We start from the raw sequence: 22,870 nt of genomic DNA, 5'->3' as shown, positions 1-22,870 counted from the left end.
CAATTCATTCTATCTGGCTCAACCCGGCTACCTGACAGGGTGCCTACAGTTACTTCAGAATGCCACGGCGAGATCCATTCTCCGCCCCCCTTTCGGAACCCATATGACCCCTCTATTGAAGCAATTGCACTGGCTCCCCGTCGCTCACCGGATTATGTTTAAATCTATGTGCATAGTGCACTGAGCCTTTTATGGAGTGGGAGCAGATTTTTGCAAGCTAAATTTGTCCGCTACATGCCCACTTGCTCTCTTCAATCACAAGCTACTCGGCGGGTGGCAGTGCCTCATTTCAGGGTAGCCCGGAAAGGTAGACGTGCCTTTTCGGTTGCAGCCCCAAAGCATGGAATTACCTGCCTCTTTCCTTGTGGGAGATCACCAACCACTTTGCTTTTCATCGGAAACGGAAAACATTGCTTTTCTGGAATCAGCAATTCTGAAATACCTCCTCATCTCTCCAGTGCCATGATGCCTTTGGGCAAACGTGCATTCAAATAAATACAGTTAGCATAACATAACATAACATAACATAACATAACACAACATAACACAACCAATGGTGCTTTAAAGGTAACATCTCTTGAACATCCTGTAGCCTGGGTGTAACTGAAAAACAGTGTGAGTGGTTATTGGTCACTACATGGTCTCCTCAGCCTCAATTTTCTTTTACAGGGGCTTGGGTTTTTATAGCAGATATGACTGAAGTATATAAAGTAAACATATTTTCATAGAACTGTGATTGAACATTCTGTTCATTTTAACTTGTCTCTTATTGCTGTTTGGAATTATACTGTTTTATATGAATATCCCTTCTAAGAGTATAGCCTTCCTTCGCCCATCGTTACCAGAAAAGCAAAGGAGGTATATCTCTTTTTCTGTTACTGTTTTACCTGTATGATTGAAATCACTGTTGGGTATTAGAAGTATGAAGGCAGAGTAGGTTGTTTAGCCAGTAATCATCCTTGTATTTCTGTAGGGAAGAAGTAATTTTGTCACAGGTACATCAGGAATCAGCTCTGTCAACAATAATACTGTTCTTTGTTGACCTGTCTCTCCTCACCAAAAGCTTCTGAAGTGTTAGGATTGGTTTCCAGATGTCAACTAAAGATACTCAGCTCTATCACAAAATTGAAGACAGTTCTGGATTTCATGGACCGATGGCAGATTGTTTGTCTCACATATAAAGGTGGATGCCTTGCAACAAACTTTAGCAAAAAGTCTCAAATACAAAAACACTTCTAAGGTAACAGCAGATCTGGATGTATCACTGCCCTGTTGGTGTCCTTTCATGGGTTCAACACCCAAAGAAATGTTCCAAGTACTCAAACTGTGTCTGATTTATGACTCTGAATTATAATTTTCCCTTCAAGAAATAATGATCCTCACCAGAAGGCAATACAACACAGGCATGCCTGAGCTGTCCACTGTGCATGGGAACCCAATCGAAAACATCAGAACTTATAGAAAAAACCTAGGCATCCTCATGGACAATGGCCTCTCTCTATAACCACAAATCAATGCAATACCCCCAAAAATGTCTCCATCCTTCGACTAATAAAACAGATCCTACATTCCTCAATTTCACACACAGAACCCTCACAATCATCTCCTTTGTATTATCAACACTCGACTATGCAACCATTCTTTACCTTGCAATGCCAGAACGCCTCACAAAATACTATAACACATCCAAAATACTGCAGCAAGACGAATCCTGAGACTACATAGAAGAGACCACATGTGTGAAGCTTGTACTGACTACGGGTAAAGAATTGCATTAACTTCAAAGCTCTCTGCTTCACCCAAAAATCACTAAATGGATAAGGAGCCAAATTCTGCCAAGCTAAAATCTCCTGATACCAACCAGGAAGAAAATAAAGGTTAAGGGACGACCTCCAAATAAAAAGAAGACACTACGAGAAAAGGACATTTGAAGGAACCACCTTTTCCTACCTGATAGCCAAACTATGGAACACAATGCCGAAGGAAATACGAATAAGAGAAGACCATCTAACTTTCAGGGAACAACAAAATATCATGCTATTTTTATTTTTATTTTGTATTTGATTAAAGAACATTCAACCTTAACAAAGTATCAAAGTAAAATATGTTTTACATTTCATTAATAACAAACATATGAATAACAAGAATAAAACATAATGAAGGAAAACATAGCATCATTAAAACATCAATAAAACATCATACAAGTCTTCATATTAACAACAATTTACTACATGTGTCAAATATAAATCTCAAGTTTCAAGCACTTGTCTGACTACTTTATTCAGTCGGCCAACTGTAGTGTTCTGAGATAACGAATCACAGCCCAAGATAAGGAAATACATTTCCCTACTAAACATTGCTTGCACAAATAATCGCTTTCCAGAAATGGCTGGGAATGCACACAATTCTTAAACACCAATAACCGGGTGTACAGTGAAGATTGGTAATATATTATGAGGTGCTTCAGGGTTTCTGGATCCTCTAAATCAGTACAGAACCTACAGTGCCCTACACCCATCAGACCTGGTATACACTGTCTAATGATTTCACCTGTGGAAAATAAGCTTCATCTGAATCTACAAAAGTCCACCCTTGCTGTGCTGTAGGAAATGGAAAAAGATTGACGTGGAATCGTTGTGTTTCCAGTTTTATTTATGATGAAAATGTAAATGAATCATAGGGCCTCATTACAAGGTGGGTGGTAAGGGGCTAACGGTGCCGGTAAAGGTGCTGGAGCCATGAACCCCCTACTGCCCTATTACGAGGTCTACTTGCGGGACCCGGTAGGGACGCCTGGTTTTACCAGGCGGTGTTAGCTGGTCCTGTGAGGACACCAGCATGCTAACAACGTTGTAAGCATGCTCCCCATTCCAATTGAGCCCTATGGGGGCTCGAATGGGAATGGGGAGGTACTGGGTCAGGGTTCCTTGAATGAAGAATTACCGGGTCCTTCAAGGTTGGAATGGCCCGGTAATTCCTCATTCGAGGAACCAGTACCCGGTAAGGGGGTAGCCATGCCGCGGCATGGTTACCTCCTACCGTGTAATGAGGCCCATAGAATTAAAGTTGTGACATGCTTCTATTGTTTTAATTCAATCACATTGCTGCAAGGCATTTTTGACCCCACCTGGGTTGGATTGCAGGTCTTCTAATGAACGCCCTATCTCCATCAGGACCATACCACAGAACCCCTCAAACGCATTCAATTCCAAATCCCTCCCTCTGCATAGACTCTCTTCAAGGTTAATATATAAAGAATCTAAAGGGGGATTTAATATTCTATGTAGAAACGGGTACTTCCATTTGGCTCGACATGCCAAGCAATTGATTCCCAGCTCAAAGGTAATGGCAGCCGTAGGCACCGCATTTAGCACTTTTAATACTCAGAATTGTATCACTTCAATACTATAAGTGAGTTTGGTCACCACTTTGCCTTAGTAATGTTTGAGCAAGGAAATCAACGAGTATCTGCAGTATTTCAATTGTATTCTCAGTCTAGGTGAGGCAATACATGTGGCCTTGTGCATTAACCGATCAAAGTGTTGCCTCTTGCATTGTTTGGTTTGGACGGAAAACCCCAGAAACAAAATGCTCCCTGCTAGCCCCAAAACCTGGGCTCAAGTGCCAGATAAAGGACTTACAGCCCCTTTGCTTAACTATCGTGAATATCTTGCTCTGGAGACATTGATTTTTAAAGAGTTGGCAACAGCAAATTCAGCAAACGATCTGATTAGTCTCTGCAGACCTATAGAGGTCAGATCGAAAAAGCAGAGCATCATCTGTATATGAAAGATATGTTAGATGGGTATTAACGATCTTTCGAGAGAGGGCAGTGATTTACCTTTCAGATAATCTCCTGCATCAGACACATACAGATTTAAGAAGCAGGGGGCAAGAATGCACCCGTGCCTCAGTCCTGTATGGTGTCAATGGCCCTGGACAGGGTTCCTTGTTGATCTAATCTGACTTGGACCTTGTTCTGCTGATGCAGTCCCACTATAAATCCAAGCCAGTTCGAAGGAATACACCAATACAGTAATTTATTCCACAATCTATTCCTGTTCACAAGGTCAAAAGCAGAACTTAGGTCTATGGATGCCACATAGACCTTTTTATATACTGTTACATACCTTGTCTTGAAAACATTTCAGGACAAATCCATTTAAACTGGTAGCATGTATTCTGAATCCTGATTTGTTCTTTCTGGATTCTCCCGGTGGCTGCTGCCCAATCCTCTAAATGTAGGAGGAATTTGCTTGCAAAATATTTGCTGTAAGCATCCAATAAAGTTATCGGACGTTAATAGCAGCGACCCGATGTTGGGCCCTTCTTTTCACAAACTGGCAAGATGTGTGATGTACGCCATGAGGGCGGATAGGTGGCCTTTTCAATGCTATCCTTTAAAAGTGGAGTTAGAATAGAAGCCCAAAGAGCCATGTCACTTTTAAATAAGATGCTCGATTGATTGTTTGGACCTGGGGCCCTTGAGCTGCTATACTTCACAATAATATCCTCTACTAACTGTGGATCTATTTTAAGTAAACTGTCCAACCCATCTGTAGCCAATCGATCTTGTATAGATGGAGGATCATTATTTTCGATTGCGAAGAGCAACTCCTAATGTCTGACCCATGCAGCTTCTTCCACCGCATTTGACTGCACCACAGCATAGCAACTTTCCAGTGAGTTCATAACCCTCCAAAATGTACTGGCATCATTATGTCTAAGCAATTTAAACATACGTTTTGCTTCATTTTGTTTCAACCTGGCTTGTTGTTGTTTACACCCTTTTTTATGTTGTTGATTGATATGCCTAATTTCCTTATCTGGCTCCTTCACCACAGTATTGCCATTTAATATGTTTTTAATTTTTAGCATCATAGCACCTTTGGCATTTGCCACCTTAGCATCATATGCATGCGGGTGTTTTATGGGCCTGATTGTCTGTTTTTTCCATTCCCAAAAATATTTTGGATTTCGACCAGGAGTCTCTCAAAGTTGACTAATGAAAGTGTAGACAATTTCCATTCATAAATTGTTCTATTGAATGTTTCAACTAGAGTGTCACTTATTTCAAAATAGTCCCCTTATTCCATGGTATGCGGTCCCCCCAACCTGCATTGATCAAAAGATTATTTGGCCCATGTAAGATTTTGACTATTGGGGGAAAGTCCACTGTGCCCTTCAAAAAAGACTGCTCACTCTAGTTTTTGACGGAGATCTCTAACTCCTTACAACATGCACATATCAGTGAGTCCATGAAGATGTAGTCAATGACTGTTCTGCTTGAACCCTTAGACCATGTATGCTACCCTGGAATGACACCATTGGTGTTACCATTCAATTTAATCAGTCCAAGGGAATACATAGACTTAAGTCATTTCTTTCCTTTATATTACTGGGCATAGAATAACTCACATTTTCATAGTGAGTCTGATGATTATCCACCTCTCCTAAACAGAGAATTTAGATCAACTGCGATGAAGACGAGCCCTCAACGTTTTATCATCTGACTATTCACTTCACCGAAGCAAACATAGATGCACACCTCCACAAACCATACAAAGGAATGTAGCAAATTGGAGACAAAACAAAACAAAGACCCAGCAATAAAACTACTTGACACCTATCGCCCACCAAAAACCAATTAACCACCCCCTTCTCTTTCCCACACAATCATACCTCTCATGCACTACACACACTCAAAAGGGCTAATGAAACAACCCACCAAAAACCCACAAACCACAAATGCTAATCATGCTGCAAAACAAGCACTCACAGACAACAAACAACTCAGATACTGGATGACTCCTTTGTGGACACAACAAGCCCAGCACACACAACAAAGCACTGCTAAAGAACTCACACACACAGACACCAGTTTCTCCTGTTTCTGCAAGCATCTACGGAAGAGCACAACCTCTACCCTATCCTTCACTAACCAACCCCATCCACTTCTTTTACAGAGCCAGGAGAGTGCCTAGAGACCATGAAAATGGCAGTGGTGCATGGTATAAATCTATATGACATAATATAACATAACTTCAAATAAGTACAGTTGCCAAGTGTGTAATTCTCTTCTTGATGCCCCAAATCACCCTAGCCATAGGCGTGCCCCTACTTAAATATTGCAAGCATAGAGTCCCAGGTCTTCCTGATTAAACACTGTACAATTTTGAGAGGGCAAACAATCATGCTGCCTGCCTCATCTTCAGCCTTAAGAAGTAAGACTATATGACACAGGCCCTGACAATCCTCAATGGGTTACTTCCAAAGCACGTAGTTCAAAACTGTGTGTATTCCCCGCAATGCAATCATAGAATGGTGGCAATGTAACTTTCCAAAGAGCCTTTCTCGCTACCAGATAACCAGAGACTTCAGGTTGCTTTCAAAAAAATGTCTACCTTTCAGCAAACCATATAAATGTGCATATCTGGGGTATATCTCTTCAAAACCAAGGGCCTCATTCCGAGATTAGAGGTAGCCATGGTGCTATTTGCCCCATGGCTGCCTCCAATAGCGGGTCTGGCACCGGTCTTGTTCAATGGGGACTTACCGGTGCAGTCCGACCCTGGCGGGACCGGTAACACCCCATTGAACAAACCATTCCCCATTCCCATTTGAGCCCTGATAGGGCTTAATGGGAATGGGGAGGGCGCTAATAACGGGCTTGCGAATGGCAAGCCCGTTATTAGCGCCCTGGTCCCTAAGCAGGACCCGTAAGGGACGTGTAGTCAAACCACACGTTCCCTCCAAGGGACTTCGGAATCGGGTGGTAAGGGATTACCGGCAACAGTCTCCTTACCGGTGCTCGGTATCCCTTATCGCCCGACTCGTAATGACCCCCGAAGTCTCATCACTGTGGAACACACTTCCATCGCATCTGCATCACGAGCCTGAGTTCATGTAACCATGAAGGGAGCTAAAGACCAACATATTTTTCACGGCATAAAAGAACCTAAAACCTCTTTTATTATTCCTTTCACCCCCTTTCAACTGGTGCATTGAAATAGTCATTTACATCTCTATCAGGCATTAGATGGTTCAAATCTTGCCTCTTTCATAACTAAAGTAAACACCAATATTTCTGATGTGCCTCCCTATGCCACTCCAACTACACTGCATCTTAAATGCGTACCGATGTGGCATTAAACCCAGATTCATAGCAAGGATATCTTCATTCGTTCTGAAATTGCGATGTCTCATAACAAGGCGAAACCTTCCCTCCCAGTGGATACATATAATCATAGAAAATGTTTTTAATAAAGAAGAAATCCAGCCATTGTCACATAATCACTCACACCACATTTCACATGGTTCTTGTGTCTAAGGGCAAGACCACAATGCAGTGGAACTTGTCTCTTGAAACTATAAGTTAATGCCTACCTATTGTAAGGCAAGACCTCCAGACAACCAGACAATAAACACATTCCGACGGTCCTGTAGAACCAAACTGCCACGGAGCTCTCTGTTAGCTCAAAGCAAGTATGAGCATTTTAATGAAAGGTTTCCTCACTCATGATGCAAACAATATACTGTGTTAATCTCCCACCCTCATTGGTTACCCCCTCTATATATATGTATATATATATATATATTCAGTAAAAAAACTTTGTTAAAGGGACGTTATGGTTAAGTTGCGCTACTAAAAACCTATGAAATTCAGTGAAAAAACTTTGTCAAAGGGACGTTATGGTTCCAAGTAAAACCGAAAAACTCTTGAAATTCGCCAGTTATGGTAAGCTAAGCAACCATAACTCGCGCCACCACCGTGCACTGCTAAGACTAACACCCACGACATCAAAGATGACATCACAAATGTCATTGATGACATCACTGATGACATCACATGTCCTGCTCACTCTTTTTTCTTTTGCTGACATATCTAGGCCACATGGTTTTCTTCAGTAACAGTCAGAAACTAAACATTTTATTTTATTTGTAGACATATCCTTCAAGTAGGTTCTTACAGTAATTCCCTTAGAGTCCAGTCACATCATATGAAACATATACATACGGGAAGACACAAGCTTGAAAGACAGCAATCCTTTTTGTGCATAAAGATAATCAATAGACTTATCAGCACTTTCTGATAGTTCTGTTGTTTTTTTTTATGGCTGTACTTTCCCTGTGGGTCCAATCACATCAACTGATACATATACATAGGGTAAATAGCAGCTTTGAAACAGAGCAATCATTTATTTGCATGAAAATAATCAGTTAAGTTATGAATGGTTTCTGCTACTACTTGTGCTTTTTTGCTAACTTCACTTTCCCTTTATATACCCATACGGAAGGCGGTAATGGTTAACGGTCACCGTTAATGGTAACGGTGACCGTTAACCATTACCGCCTTACTACGAGGTCCCTTAGCGGGTTGGTGCTTTAACGCCTGCTTTTTGCAGGCGTTAAAAACCAACCCGCTAAGGGAGCTTGGTGCTAAATACGGCACCGCAAAATTGCGGTGCCGTAATTAGCACCTTCCCCATTCCCATTATGCCCTATCGGGCAAAAATGGGAATGGGGAAGGGCAGTGGTGGAAAGGGGAATTACCGCCCCATCAACCTTGGAATGGGGCGGTAATTCCCCTTTCCACCAAGGCGGTGCCGGTATTTTACCGGCATGGACCAAGGTGCTAATAGCACCTTGGTCCTCCGCCTTTCGTGTAATGAGGCCCTTTGTGTTTTGTATCTAGTAATGCAATTATGTAATACATGTGTTTTATTAGCTACGTATTACATATTTCACAGTAAACAAAAATCTATTAAGAAAACAATTATCATTTCATTATTCAACATATTAACATTACGAATATTATACCTTCATCTTGTACGCTGCACACAATGTTATGTTTCTGTATGAGTAGCTTGGTATACTAGATAGAACCCCATAATAGAATGCTATTTATATCAATGCATCGTTCAATGCACTAATTAGGGTATGATATTCATTGCAATGATCCTTGAGACTTGTTTCGCAACATTATAATAAGAATCCCTTGTACACATATTTCATGAAAAGTACATACACATGTGATGTCATCAGTGATGTCATCAATGACATTTGTGATGTCATCTTTGATGTCCTGGGTGTTAGTCTTAGCAGTGCACGGTGGTGGCGCGAGTTATGGTTGCTTAGTTTACCATAACTGGCGAATTTCAAGGGTTTTTCGGTGTTACTTGGAACCATAACGTCCCTTTGACAAAGTTTTTTCACTGAATATATATATATACTACCAGTCCCCTATAGCCCCTTCACCGATTGGTCACATCCTACTCTACACAAATCCCCTAACCCGTGGTTCCCCTGGTCCGTCACCTTCACTCCCAGCAACTGGATTGGCAAGTTACATGGAATATTACTCTCCTCGTCAGCCTAATGATGTATGCACCTGGTCATTAGCATGCGCTCAGTGGATGTCCCTGAGGTCAAATTGGCCCATTGAAATAATTACATAATGGTGTCCTTCTCTTGATACAAGACACGTAGGCGTCCGAGCTATGCCTCCGCATCGCAGGACTGAATTTTTTGCCATCAACTCTCGCTCCTTGTGTAGAAAAATCATAAGTTGTTCTGCTCCGTGCACCCCCCCCTTATCGGTCGCCTACCGAGTGCACCTCCTTCATTTCTCGAGGACCACATTAATTAGCCCAATCATGATAGCCATCTGGACCAGGTATTTTGGCAACTTGGGACCTCTAACCTGGCTCCCATGGATTTGTCCTTCAGTATGGGCACATCCCTACCCTTGCTCAGCCATTCCCATTCCATTCGCCTATCACAGGCTCATTCTGCTAATAAACACTGCTAGGCATCACTTCCAATATGGCAATGTTTTAGTTTTTCCAGCATCCAGACCATGTACCCACATTGTCATTGTCACACATCATATTTCACTACTGCTACAAAATGTTACCTGTGCCATATACCTGGGCCTACCTATGTTTATTTAACTACTTTCAATTTATTGTGCACTAATATATTTTTTCCAAGCCTGAATCGTTTGGGCATGCATGGGAGCTTTACGTGCATCCCAACAGTATCTTTTCTAAAGCAAAGGCACTATTTTTTATCCCACTATCATGGTAGGTTCTACATTCTGGGGTGGGCAGGGCCGGTTACAGTGCTTCAGACCAGGTCATGTGTTTGGGCCTTGGTAAGACTCGGTGGGCCTCATTACACGGTATGCGGTAAGGGTTTACCGGTACCGGTAAGGGCACTGGTACCGGTAAACCCTTACCGCCTTACTACGAGGTCCCTTTGCCGGATCCGACCTCAACGGCTGGTTTTACCAGCCGTTAAGGAACGGGCCCGCAAAGGGACCTTGGTGCTAATTACGGTACCGCAATTTGCGGTACCGTAATTACCTCCTTCCCCATTCCCATTGAGCCCTATGGGGGAAAAAATGGGAATGGGGAAGTGCCTTGGTGAATGGGGAATTACCGGCCCCGCTCACCTTAGAGTAGGCTGGTAATTCCGGTATCCACCAAGACGGACACGCTAAAATACCGGCGGCAACCATGGCGCTAATAGCGCCATGGTTACCGCATACCGTGTAATGAGGCCCAGTGTCTTTATTGGCACTCTCTACCCTGGAATGCAGGATTCTGTCACCTAGAGTGCTAATAGTTATTGTCCTTGGGAAATTGTACCCACATTGAAAAGTGTGCCCAATTTTCCTTAAAAAAGTGGCAGCCACAGGAAATAGTTTAGGGTGTGAGCCTCTTTACTATTTCTAAGGTACAGCGGGTGGAAGTGCAGCAGCAAGAAAGAGAGAGAGAGAGAGCTGGAAGGTAAGTGTTTTTGGACAGATAACAGGACTGGGGAGAGGTTTGCAGATCAGGGGATCGAAGATGTTCAGGTGTATGTGTGGGAGTGAAAGGGGAATGTGTGCCGTAATGACCACAACCAAAACAAATGGCAGACCCCTGGGGAAGCACACAGGTCCACAAGAGAACGCAGGCACTTATATGTGGACGCTGCCTGCATTCGCAGCCACTTGAGTGGCCAGACGCTCCATTGGGTACTAATATAATATACACAATCTGACACTGAAGTCCAGGATTAAGGCTCGCTGCGCCGATTCTGGCCCTGCTGATTATGCATAAGAAGACTTTATTTGGTCTATGGCCTGAACACGACCAGGGGACAATGGAGTGTTTAGGGTGTAGCAAATACATGCCCAATGATATCACTCAGAAATGTGAAATATTTGTATTTTCTTCTATTTCATTAGTTATACCGCAAATCTCGTTTGAGAACAGTGGAGCGGTTCCATGCAACATGGTGCCAGGCAGATGTCTCTCCGTCGCCCAGGTATTGTTGAAAGGCATTCTTGAATGATCTAATGGATCGTTCAACAGGACCACAAACTTGTCTCTGGAATACAGTGCAACTGTAACTCTTACCCTAGTTGTTAAAGAAGCTAACATTGCAGTTGAGTCACTAGTTGTGAATGTGAATAAAGACGTGCCATACTTTCTTAAAAGAAAAGCACCAGCTTTCTTTTTTCTGGCCGCATTGCTCTCGTCAACCATCGCAAAACAGAAGGCTTTTTATATATACGTGACCTTAAACTCTAGCACAGTTCCTGTTTTATTTGTACTTTCCGCGCCCAACTCATGCCTGAAAATGGGTTAATTCAACTGTCTTCTCATGTCTCAGCCTGCTTCGGTTTCTAAAAATATTGACCTTCGCGAGGAGCAAGGCAAGTCGAGACAACACCAAATGATAGAATACAGTGGGAGGAATGTTAAAATGCCTCCAGTGGACTCATTTGCATGCCCCTTTAATTGGAACACCATATTATAAAATGGCAGCCACTTATTGCCGGCGAACTGAGAAATGTTGACGATATGTTTCCAAACTAGTGATTACAGTGGGGACTACTGGAAAGGAGCGGAGGGGTGGAACGGCGCAGGGAGGGCTGTGATAAAAGCACATTTATCCATCGTCTCCTGTCTGCTTCCTGCCATCAATAATGAGAAAATATGTAAATCTTTGAATGCAGATTAGAAGACAGCTCATCCAGGGCATAGTGTGTGACACAAAAGTTATCTATTTTAAATAATTAGCAAGACGCGCCATGAATTCCTCATCAGGTGTGTCCTTGCTGAAACGGTCCCTGAAGAGATGTAGCCCAGCACTCTCCATAAATAAATGAGGCAGGTGGATAGTCATGCATTTTTATTACTGTGCCTCATCATCCCATGGCAACATGTTCAGCATGCTGAACCATGTACATGGTGGAGGGGTGCACATGCCTCATATCAAATTCTCTTCAACTAGCGCTCAGTGGCGTAACACAAAATGTGGGGCACCCCCCTGCGAGCCAAGCTGTGCCCCCCCCAACCCCAACTATGCAACAAATCACGGGTCGTGCCACACTCTGGGCCAACCTATTTTATCATGCTTGCACAATATGCACAGACATGCTGCTGAAGGGTATGCTGCACACTGTACTAGGAGAAAGATATAAATATGTTTTTACTGCTATATACAGCACTATCTGAGAAAAAATGTCTAAAAGGTGCATTTTAGTTTGGGTTATTAGGTGAGGCTTGCGGCACCTATAATAGCCAACACTATTGCCTTCAAATACTGATTCATGTGCACATAGGGATAAGGGCTTCTGACAAGGGGCCCACATACATGACATGTGTGGAGGGACACACAAGGCCTCATTACACGGAAGGCGGTAATGGTTAACGGCCACCGTTAATGGTAACGGTGGCCGTTAACCATTACCGCCTTACTACGAGGTCCCTTAGCGGGTTGGTGTTTTAACGCCTGCTTTTTGCAGGCGTTAAAAACCAACCCGCTAAGGGACCTCGGAGCTAATTACGGCACCGCAAAATTGCGGTGCCGTAATTAGCGCCTTCCCCATTCCCATAGAGCCCTATGGGGCAGAAATGGGAATGGGGAAGGGCAATGGCGGAAGGGGGATTTACCGCCCCACCAACCTTGGAATGGGACGGTAAATCCCCTTTCCGCCAAGGCGGTGCCGGTATTTTACCGGCATGGTCCAGGGTGCTAATAGCACCCTGGACCACCGCCTTCCGTGTAATGAGGCCCACAGTGTATTAGGTATTGTTTGGTCATTGATCCCTCCCATTCCTTGTGCCTAGCCATGCTAATCCCTATTCCCTAACTGTCACGACCCCGAACCCTGGCTGTGGGTCTTGGGCACCACGGCCTCCACCTCAGCACTGTTCCAAGGCCAGAAAGGCCCACACTAGCCCGTTGTGGATGGACACAATCCTGGTGCCGTTGGCACCAGGTGCACTTGGCAAGTATGGTTTCCAATGAACAATGGGGGAACATGGCTGCCCCCACGAGGACTATCGGAGAACTGCAACAAGCAGGCTAGCTTCAGGACGGGGTCCGCCCCTAAGGCACCTGAGATACCTGCCAGGTATTTAAACCGCGCCCGACCAGAGGCACGCGCTTCGCGTTATTCTGCTTTTGCAGCGTGACGTTCACCGGGTCCTGCTCTGTATCCTGGCCCGCCCAGAACATCGCTTTTCTTACCTGTTCAGCTCCAGCTCTTCATCCAGTAGGAGCCTTCGAGGATTTTCCATCAGTCATTCGCAACATATTCAAGACTAAAGAGGCAAGAATTAGAAGCTACTTACCATCTCACCTGGAAGGCCTCCGCCACTCCGAACTTCACCTTTGGCGTACAGTCTTCCAATCCACCGTCGCTTCCAGAAATTCTCTGCGACCTGAGGAGAAACAAAGCACAGGTCAGCTCACTTGCAAGAACGCTTTCAGAGCTGCATCTAGCGCATCCTTACTTTCCCGAACTCAGTAGTCGGCCTCAGCATTCTCCATTAGTCTCTGCAAGACAAAAGAAGAAGGTTACTGGGACATTTATAAACATAGACTTTATTCAAAAGAAACAGTAAAGACTTACCTGAACAGAGGAGTCGCAGCTGGTCTGGACTCCAGGCGAACACCAAGTAACTCAGCAGATCAAGCCAACAACGACACGCCCCTGCCTAGCATGGCAGGACGGAGAGTGCGGCATTACGAAAATCAAGGTGAGCGGAGTCCCAAGCGGAAATCGCCAAGGGAAGACTGGGAGGTGGGCCGCGGGAGACAAGGAGAAGTCGCTAAAACCCCTCTCCCATTTTCTAGAACTGATCCCCGGTGGAACGAAGTCTGGGGGAGTTGCAGAGAGCCCAGAGGTGTCCCGGACCAGTCCAGAGACGTCCCTGTGGATACAAGGTGAGCGTTACAGAACGCAAAGCCGTATTTAATAATCCACCTGGGCGTCCGGTATGGAAACCTCAGAGACAGATCAATTGGCCCAATTGTTGGGGCAGTTGCGCGCAGAGGTCCACTCGTCACGGCAGGAAACCAATGCCTTGAGGAGAGAGCGTATTGTGACCAAGGAAAGGACGGACGACCTTAGTAGGCAACATCTTCAATCACAAGCCGGGCAAACCTCATTGCCTGGGGTTGCCCCCTCGACATCAACGCCAGTGAGCAATCTATTCCAGATCAACCTACCTGAAACTATGCCACTAGCTCCTCTGCAGCGGTTCTCGGGTGATCCCCAACAGTATGCAACTTTTATGAACCAATGTCGCCTTCATTTTCTGTGCAGGCCCGGGGCATTCCTAACTGACCAGTCATGGGTGGCCTTCATTCTTTTGTACCTCAGTGGGAGTGCAGCTGACATTCATCAGTCGGGATGATCCCCTATTGCAGGACTTTGGAGGGTTTCAGAGGGAGCTGGAAAAGCTTTTTGCCCGATGCCACCATGGACAGGCGTTAGATACCGAACTTCTGTCCCTCTGACAAGGGAACCAGGACCTGTTAACATATATCGCCACTTTCAATAGACTGGTGGTAGAGGCTGATTGGCCTGATGACAAGCGGATTACCCTGTTCCATCGTGGCCTGCGAGGAGAGTTGAAGGATGTGTTAGCTCAAGTGTTGGCTCCACCCCGGGATTGTGCTGAATTCATTAGCCCCGTAGTGCAACTAGATCAATGACTGCAAGACCGAAAAAGCGATCGTGGTAAGCCAGATGCCCGTCCAGTGTTTGTGCGACCCAAGGACCAAGCTCCCCGAGGGTCTGAAGGAGCCATCGAACCCATGCAGATAGGAGGAGGCAGACCTCCTTTAACCAAAGTCGAACGGGAAAGAAGGAGAGAGTTGCAGTTGTGCTTATATTGTGGCAAGGCGAGCCACTTTCTAAAGGAGTGTCCTGTCAAACCGCCCAGAAGAACCGTCGGGGTTACCGACAAGGAAAATCCCGCTGAGGAGTAGGAAAACTGACAAGCCCGGCAATTGTAGGGGTCCAATTGTTGAGCAAGGAAATTCATCTACAGACCTCCCATTTTGCTCTGCCTGTAATCCTAATCACTCACCAGCACCCATTGGTCATGCATTCAACAGAAGCCTATATTGAAAGTGGAGCAGTGGGGAACTATATCGATCAGGATGTCGCAGCAAAGATGGGGCTACCACTCTGCCCTAAGTCAACCACTGAGACGGTCACAACCGTTGACGGCACCGAGATCGCCTTGGGGCCGGTGTCTGAATGCACCACAGAACTCACCCTCTTGTGTGAGGATGGACATCGTGAAGTCATCACCTTCAATTTGATCAAGGCACCTCAGTTCTGGCTAATCATGGGAATGCCGTGGCTTGTCGCACACAACCCTCGAATCAACGGGCGTGCCCGTGAGTTGGTTTTCGCCCATAGCTGCACGCACTCTTGCTACCCTAAGGGTCGGAAAGGGAAGCATGCCAGATCTCCAGTGCGTGAAGATGCGGTGAGAGTCCTTGGGGGGGTCGCTACATTGCCGGCACACTATCAAGACTTTTGGGACGTTTTCCAGAAAGAGAAAGCAAATACTCTCTCCCCTCACAGACCCTACGATTCCCATATCGATCTGTTGCCTGGAGCCCGGATTCGGTGTCAGCGTATCTATGCGCTCACAGAACCTGAAAACCAACACCTGAAAACCTATCTAAAGCAATACCAGGCCAAAGGTTTCACCCGCCCGTCTAAGTCTTCAGCCGTGGCCCCTTTATTCTTTGTACCAAAAAAGAAGGGGATTTGAGAACATGCATTGATTACTGTGCCCTGAACCAGATTACCATCAGAAACCGTTATCCTCTGCCGCTAATCCCAGGGTTGCTAGACCAGGTCAAAGAAGCCCATATTTATACTAAACTGGATCTCAGAGAGGCCTACTACCTAGTGTGCATTAAAGAAGGGTACGAGTGGAAGACAGCATTCCGCACCAAATACGGACTATACGAATATCAAGTAATGCTGTTCGGACTGTGCAATGCCCCAGCCACATCCCAATACTTCATGAATGACGTGCTTAGGGAACTCATTGATGTCTGCGCTCAAGTGTACATTGATGACATCCTGGTGTACTCGACATCAGAGCAAGAACATGTGGGGCATGTACAGCCCATCCTGACCAAGCTTCGACAACACCACCTCTACGCCAAACTGGAGAAATGCTGGTTTCATGTCACGGTGGTGGAGTTTCTGGGTTTTGTCCTTTCACCCAGGGGAATACGCATGGACGCTCATAAAGTTGATGCAGTACTCAACTGGTTAGCACCAAGCTCCATCAAGGGGGTCCAGAGTATGCTGGGTTTTGCGAACTTCTACCGCCGCTTCATTCCCGGGTTCTCCCAAATTGTGCACCCAATTACTTCACTCTTACGGATGTGTAACAAGACCTTTCGTTGGACAGAGGTGGCGGAGAAGGCGTTCCAGTAACTCAAAGCAATGTTTACCACAGCCCGATCCTGCATTATCCACGCCCAGACCGTCCCTATATTGTGGAAACAGACGCATCCAGCATGGCGATGGGAGCAGTGCTGTCACAGAAGGAACCGCTCACAGGTCAACTGTATCCAGTGGCCTTTTGGTCCCGGAAGTTCATGTCCCCGGAGCTCAACTATGCCATCACCGATAAGGAGCTGCTGGCCATTAATCCACATTCAAGGCTTGGCGACATTACCTATTGGGGGCCAGGCATACCATCACAGTGACAACAGATCACTAAAATCTCCAATATATGAAGGATGCGAAAGCTCAGTCCTCCCAGCAGCTATGTTGGGCTCTTTTTTTTGCAGAGTACGATTTTGTAATCACGTATCGACCTGGGGTTAAGAATGGCAAAGCAGATGCCCTTTCGCGCATGGGCACCGAGGAAGTGGCACTGGTGCACCCCAATCCTGTTGCCATTATCCCTAATGACAGAATCCTTGGTTTCACCTCCACCATGACCCAGGACAAGCTCTTATACGAAGTTCGACAAGTGCTAACTCAAGAACAGCTACAAGAATGGGGCTCCAGAGGCGAGCACTTTTGTGTTAAGGACCAACTGCCGTACTACAGGAATTGGTTGTTCGTGCCGGTGAAGGAACTGCAAGAACAAGTTATATCTGAGTACCATAACTCTCTTGTAGAGGGACAGCCGGGAATTGCGAAGACCTTGGCCAAGGTGAAGAGGAGCTACTGGTGGCCAACGTGGCGCAAATAAGTAATCAAATTCGTCATGTCTTGTGGAATCTGTGCCCAGAACAATCCTCCAAACAGAGAACTGCAGGACTCCTTCAACCTCTGGACATTCTGCTGGCTCCGTGGCACACACTGTCCCTAGACTTTATCAGGTACCTCCCTTCTTGTCACGGCTACGACACAATCCTGGTAGTCGTGGACTTATTCTCCAAAATGGCTCATTTTTTCCATTCAAGGGTTTGCCTAATGCCTCCGGCCTCGCTCGGATCTTCCTCGAGCAGGTAATGCGCTTGCATGGGTTTCCTTCGGCCTTAATATCTGATCGCAGAACTCAGTTTGTGTCCAACTTCTGGAGAAAATGCTGCCTCCCTGCTCAGATAGACATCCGACTGTCCACTAGTCACCAACCCCAAACAGATGGTCAAACTGAGAGAACAAATCAGACCCTTGAGCAGTACCTACGCTGCATGCTCCACCAAACCAAAGGAGATTGGAAGGACCTCTTATGGATTGCCGAATATCCCTACACTAACTCTTTACACAGCAGTACTGGACAAACACTGTTCTTTATGGTTTACAAAGACACCTGCGGACGTCCGAGCTAGACATTCCAACAACTCCAGAGATGCCAGCCTTCACCACCCTCCACACGACCATCATACAGGCCTTCAAAAGAACTCAGGAACATCTATAACTGGCCAAAGCACGCCAGAAGAAATACGCAGATCAATATTGCATCAAGGCTCCAAACTACCAAGTAGGGGATCAGGTGTGGCTAGCCTCAAGACACATACCTATTAAGGGGAAGCGGACATTTCGCCCACGGTTTCTAGGACCGTAGCCAGTGGAATCTGTCATTAACTTAGCTGCTGTTAAATTATCTTTACCTGCCCACATGAAAATACACCCAGTGTTCCACGTGTCACTTCTAAAGCCAGTAAAGTTGGGAAACCGGCTTACTGCCCTACCAGGGCCTGTAATCATCCAGAGTACGAAGTAAAGGGAATCCTGGACTCTAAGTATGTGAGGACAAAACTCTACTATCTGGTGGACTGGAAAGGTTACAGTCCGCAGGACAGAACGTTGGAACCCAGTGAGTACATCCGTGCTCCGCGCCTGCTTCAACGTTTCCATCAAGAGCACCCAGATAAACCAGGGCCGGACAGGAGAGTCACTGTGAGAGGGGCCTTCGGGGTGAGTGCTGTCACGACCCTGAACCCTGGCTGTGGCTCTTGGGCACCATGGCCTCCACCTCAGCACTGTTCCAAGGCCAGAAAGGCCCACACTAGCACGTTGCGGGTGCCTTGGACACAATACTGGCGCCGTTGGCACTAGGCGCACTTGGCAAGTATAGTTTCCAATGAACAATGGGGGAACATGGCTGCCCCCACGAGGACTATCAGGGAACTGCAACAAGCAGGCTAGCTTCAGGGCAGGGTCCGCCCCTAAGGCACCTGGGATACATGCCGGGTATTTAAACCACACCTGACCCGAGGCACGTGCTTCGCGTTATTCTGCTTTTGCTGTGTGACGTTCACCGGGTCCTGCTCTGTATCCTGGCCCGCCTGGGCGAATAACTTGAAAGAACATTGCTTTTCTTACCTGCTCAGCTCCAGCTCTTCATCCAATAGGAGCCTTCGAGGATTCTCCATCGGTCCTCGGCAACATATTCAGGACTAAAGAGGCAAGAATTAGAAGCTACTTACCATCTCACCTGGAGGGCCTCCGCCACTCTGAACTTCACCTTTGGCGTACAGTTCTCCAATCCACCGTCGCTTCCAGAAATTCTCAGCGACCTGAGAAGAAACAAAGCACAGGTCAGCTCACTTGCAAGGATGCTTTCAGCGCTGCATCTAGCGCATCCTTACCTTCCCGAACTCAGTAGTCGGCCTCAGCATTCTCCATCAGTCTCTGCAAGACAAAAGAAGAAGGTTACTGGGACATTTATCAACATAGACTTTATTCAAAAGAAACAGTAAAGACTTACCTGATAGGAGGAGTCGCAGCTGGTCTGGACTCCAGGCGAACGCCAGTGAAGTAACTCGCCGGACCAAGCCAACAACGACGCCCCCTGCCTAGCACGGCGGGACGGAGAGTGCGGCATTACGAAAATCAAGGTGAGCGGAGTCCTAAGGGGAAATCGCCAAGGGAAGACTGGGAGGTGGGCCGCGGGAGACAAGGAGAAGTCGCTAAAACCCCTCTCCCATTTTCTAGAACTGATCCCTGGCAGAACGAAGTCCGGGGGAGTTGCAGCAAGCCCAGAGGTGTCCCGGACCAGTCCAGATAAGTGGATACAAGGTGAGCGTTACACTAACTCTGCAAGGAACTGGTCGTTCCTGTTGCAGTCTCTACCTCTCCTGTTCCCTCCCAGGCCCTCTGTATGCCTTTGGTCTCTCAATTTGATGCTAAAACTCAGGACATCCTGTCCTCGATCTACCTCTCACTCTTCCTCTCTAGTCCCCCTTTGGCCATCTCTCCCTCTCCTCCTCTTTTCTCCTCTTTCTTACTGACAACACCTGATGAGGTTTCAAGACACGTCCAATCTATGAATGTGTCGTCCAAAAAGGAGCTTGCCTGCTCCTCCAGAACCACCAAGGACCATATTCTCACCCTCACTCCAGCCTTGGCCGATTTCTGTAAGCAGTCATTTGCCACTCACACACCTCTCCCCTTAAGCACTCCCTTGTGCACCCACCTGCCCACCAACTCTCCATTTCCCCCCAACATGAACAAAGAACAAAGAACCAATATCCCTAACAAAGCCACCACCAACCCAGAACTGACCCTCTCCACCATCCAGATAACTACAAAGCACCCCCCAACTAATGGGATCAACAATAACAAAACACCCGGCCTGGGCATTGCCAGATTTAACAGACTTAGGTCACGAACCGAAATTCTTCACTCAGCTATCACTATACCCACCAAAACACTCATCAACGCACGCTCACTCGGAGCACACACCATAGAAATTCACAACCTCATAATTGACCAACAACTAGACATCCTAGTGGTCACAGAAACCTGGCTACACCCTGCCTCAGGCCCACTGCTAGCACTCGCCATCCCCCCGGGGTTCAATATCCTTAGGACCGACAGAACCAACACCCAAGGAGGTGAAGTTGCCTTAATAGCCAAATCTATGCTGCAAATCAGAGCTTGCCCCATCGAAGAAACACGGAATACAATCTCCTCCTAGCCAAATTCACCTCGAACCCTAAAACCACCTTCAACTTCCTGGTTGTGTACAGATCACCAAACAAAAACACACACCCTGATATAGATATCCCACTTTTACTCACCCCCTACATCAAATCCAATACCAAATGCATCATACTCAGAGACCTAAACCTAGGCTACAATGACCCCCAAGATCATTCAGCCACATCATTCTGTACAGCCATGCAAGATATGAGCTTTATACAATTAGTCAATGACCCCACCCGTGACAGAGGGAGAACACTTGACTGGGTCCTCACGTTCAGCTTCCAAGTATTTATTGACTCTGTCCTACCTATCGACTGGTCTGACCACCACATCATCAGCTTTTCCATAATCAACAGAACTACAGACCCTGCCGTTACAAAAAAACCTTATACCTTTGAAACCAGAAATATAAAAAAAAACTCACAGCATACAACCTCTCTCACGCTCTAAAAGAAGCACTGGCTTCCACCACACCAGAGAGAACCAATCCACTCACCTGGCAGAGTGATACCAAAAATGCCTCTCTACCATCATTGACTCACTAGCTCCTATCTCAACCAAATCTCATAGGGCAGATAAACTCACAAGTTTTGGTTCAACGAGGAACTCGCATCAATGAGACGGACCAAAAGATCATTAGAGCACATCCACAAAACAAAACAATACTCCAGACTCAGCAAAGGCCTTCAATGATGCCAATAAAATCTACAAAACAGCCATAATAACCCACAAAGCGGATGCCCTCAATCTGCGCATCACCAATGCCTCCTTCAATTCCAAGGAGCTGTTCTCCAAACTCAGAGAACTAGAGAATCCCTGTCAAGAACATCACCTGTTAATGCCAGTAAAATGTGGTGTACCACAATCCAAGAAGTGCTAGCATCCAAAATACTTCTTCTACAAAAGAAAATCACAAACAAAAAACAAATACTAGCAGGCAAAACCGTACCCACTATCTCAGATGACTCACCAAATGCCAATCTCAGCAAACCATTCCACTTCACCCCCATCTCACAAAAAACTGTGTTAGACACCATAGCCAAACTAAAAGCATCCAACTGTAAAGAAGACCAATTCCCCCCCACCTAGTAAAACGGTGTGCCCCAACATTAACTCCCATCATCACCAAATTCATCAATGTCTCCTTCAACTCTAACACGGTCCCCGCCAACATTAAAAAAGCATGGGTGACCCAGCTCTTGAAAAAGCCAAAACTAGATCCGTCTGTCCCCACAAACTACCGATCAATAACAGCGGTCCCATTCCTACTGAACATAATAGATGAAATAGCGTACACCCAAATCCAAAACCATCTAGAACAACACCAACAGCTGGGTGCCCGACAATCAGGATTTCACCCAAACCACAGCACTGAAGCGGCACTTCTTGATTTAAAAATCCAAATGGAGGCCAAACTCTGTCTTCTAATGTTGTTAGATCTTTCTGCCACATTCGATTTAATCAACCATGACATACTCCCCATAGGTGTTCCTCAAGGATCCTGTCTATCACGCACTCTTTACAACACCTATAGCAAGTTGCTATTCGCAGCCCTGGTTGCAATGGGTGCCATCTACACCAACATCGCAGATGACACCCAGATCCTTATTCCCTTATCAGGTAACTACGAGCAGGATACACTGCAGATCAATCAAATATATGCATTCATTCAAAACTGGATGGCCCATAACAGCCTCTGCCTCAATGATGAAAAAACAGAGCTGCTTATAGTTGTGTCTTCATCCAGAAATAATTCCCACCAACCTGCATATGCATCATTCATCATTGATGGTACCACAATCCCAGTACTCAAACAGGTAAAAACCCTCGCTGTCTACTTAGACGCCAATTTAATTATGGCAAAACAACTAAACGCCCTCATTTCAGCCACCTCCTACACCTCCAAGCTCATTTCCCTAAATCGCAAATTCCTCACGCCCAAAAACTGTGTCACCCTAGCGAGAGCACTAATACTCTCAAAGTTAGACTACTGCAATGTTCTCCTCCAAGGCACATCCAACGCTAACTTGACGAAACTCCAATTTATGCAGAACAAAGCCCTGCGAGCAGCACTAGGAATAAAAAAGACCAACCACATCTCCAACACTAGGAGAGACAATCACTGGTTACCCATTAAGGCGAGAATCATATTCAAAA

Source organism: Ambystoma mexicanum, chromosome 6q, assembly GCF_040938575.1.
Source record: "Ambystoma mexicanum isolate Mex_15411 chromosome 6q, UKY_AmexF1_1, whole genome shotgun sequence".
NCBI lineage: Eukaryota > Metazoa > Chordata > Amphibia > Caudata > Ambystomatidae > Ambystoma > Ambystoma mexicanum.
This window is presented reverse-complemented; position numbering follows the sequence as displayed.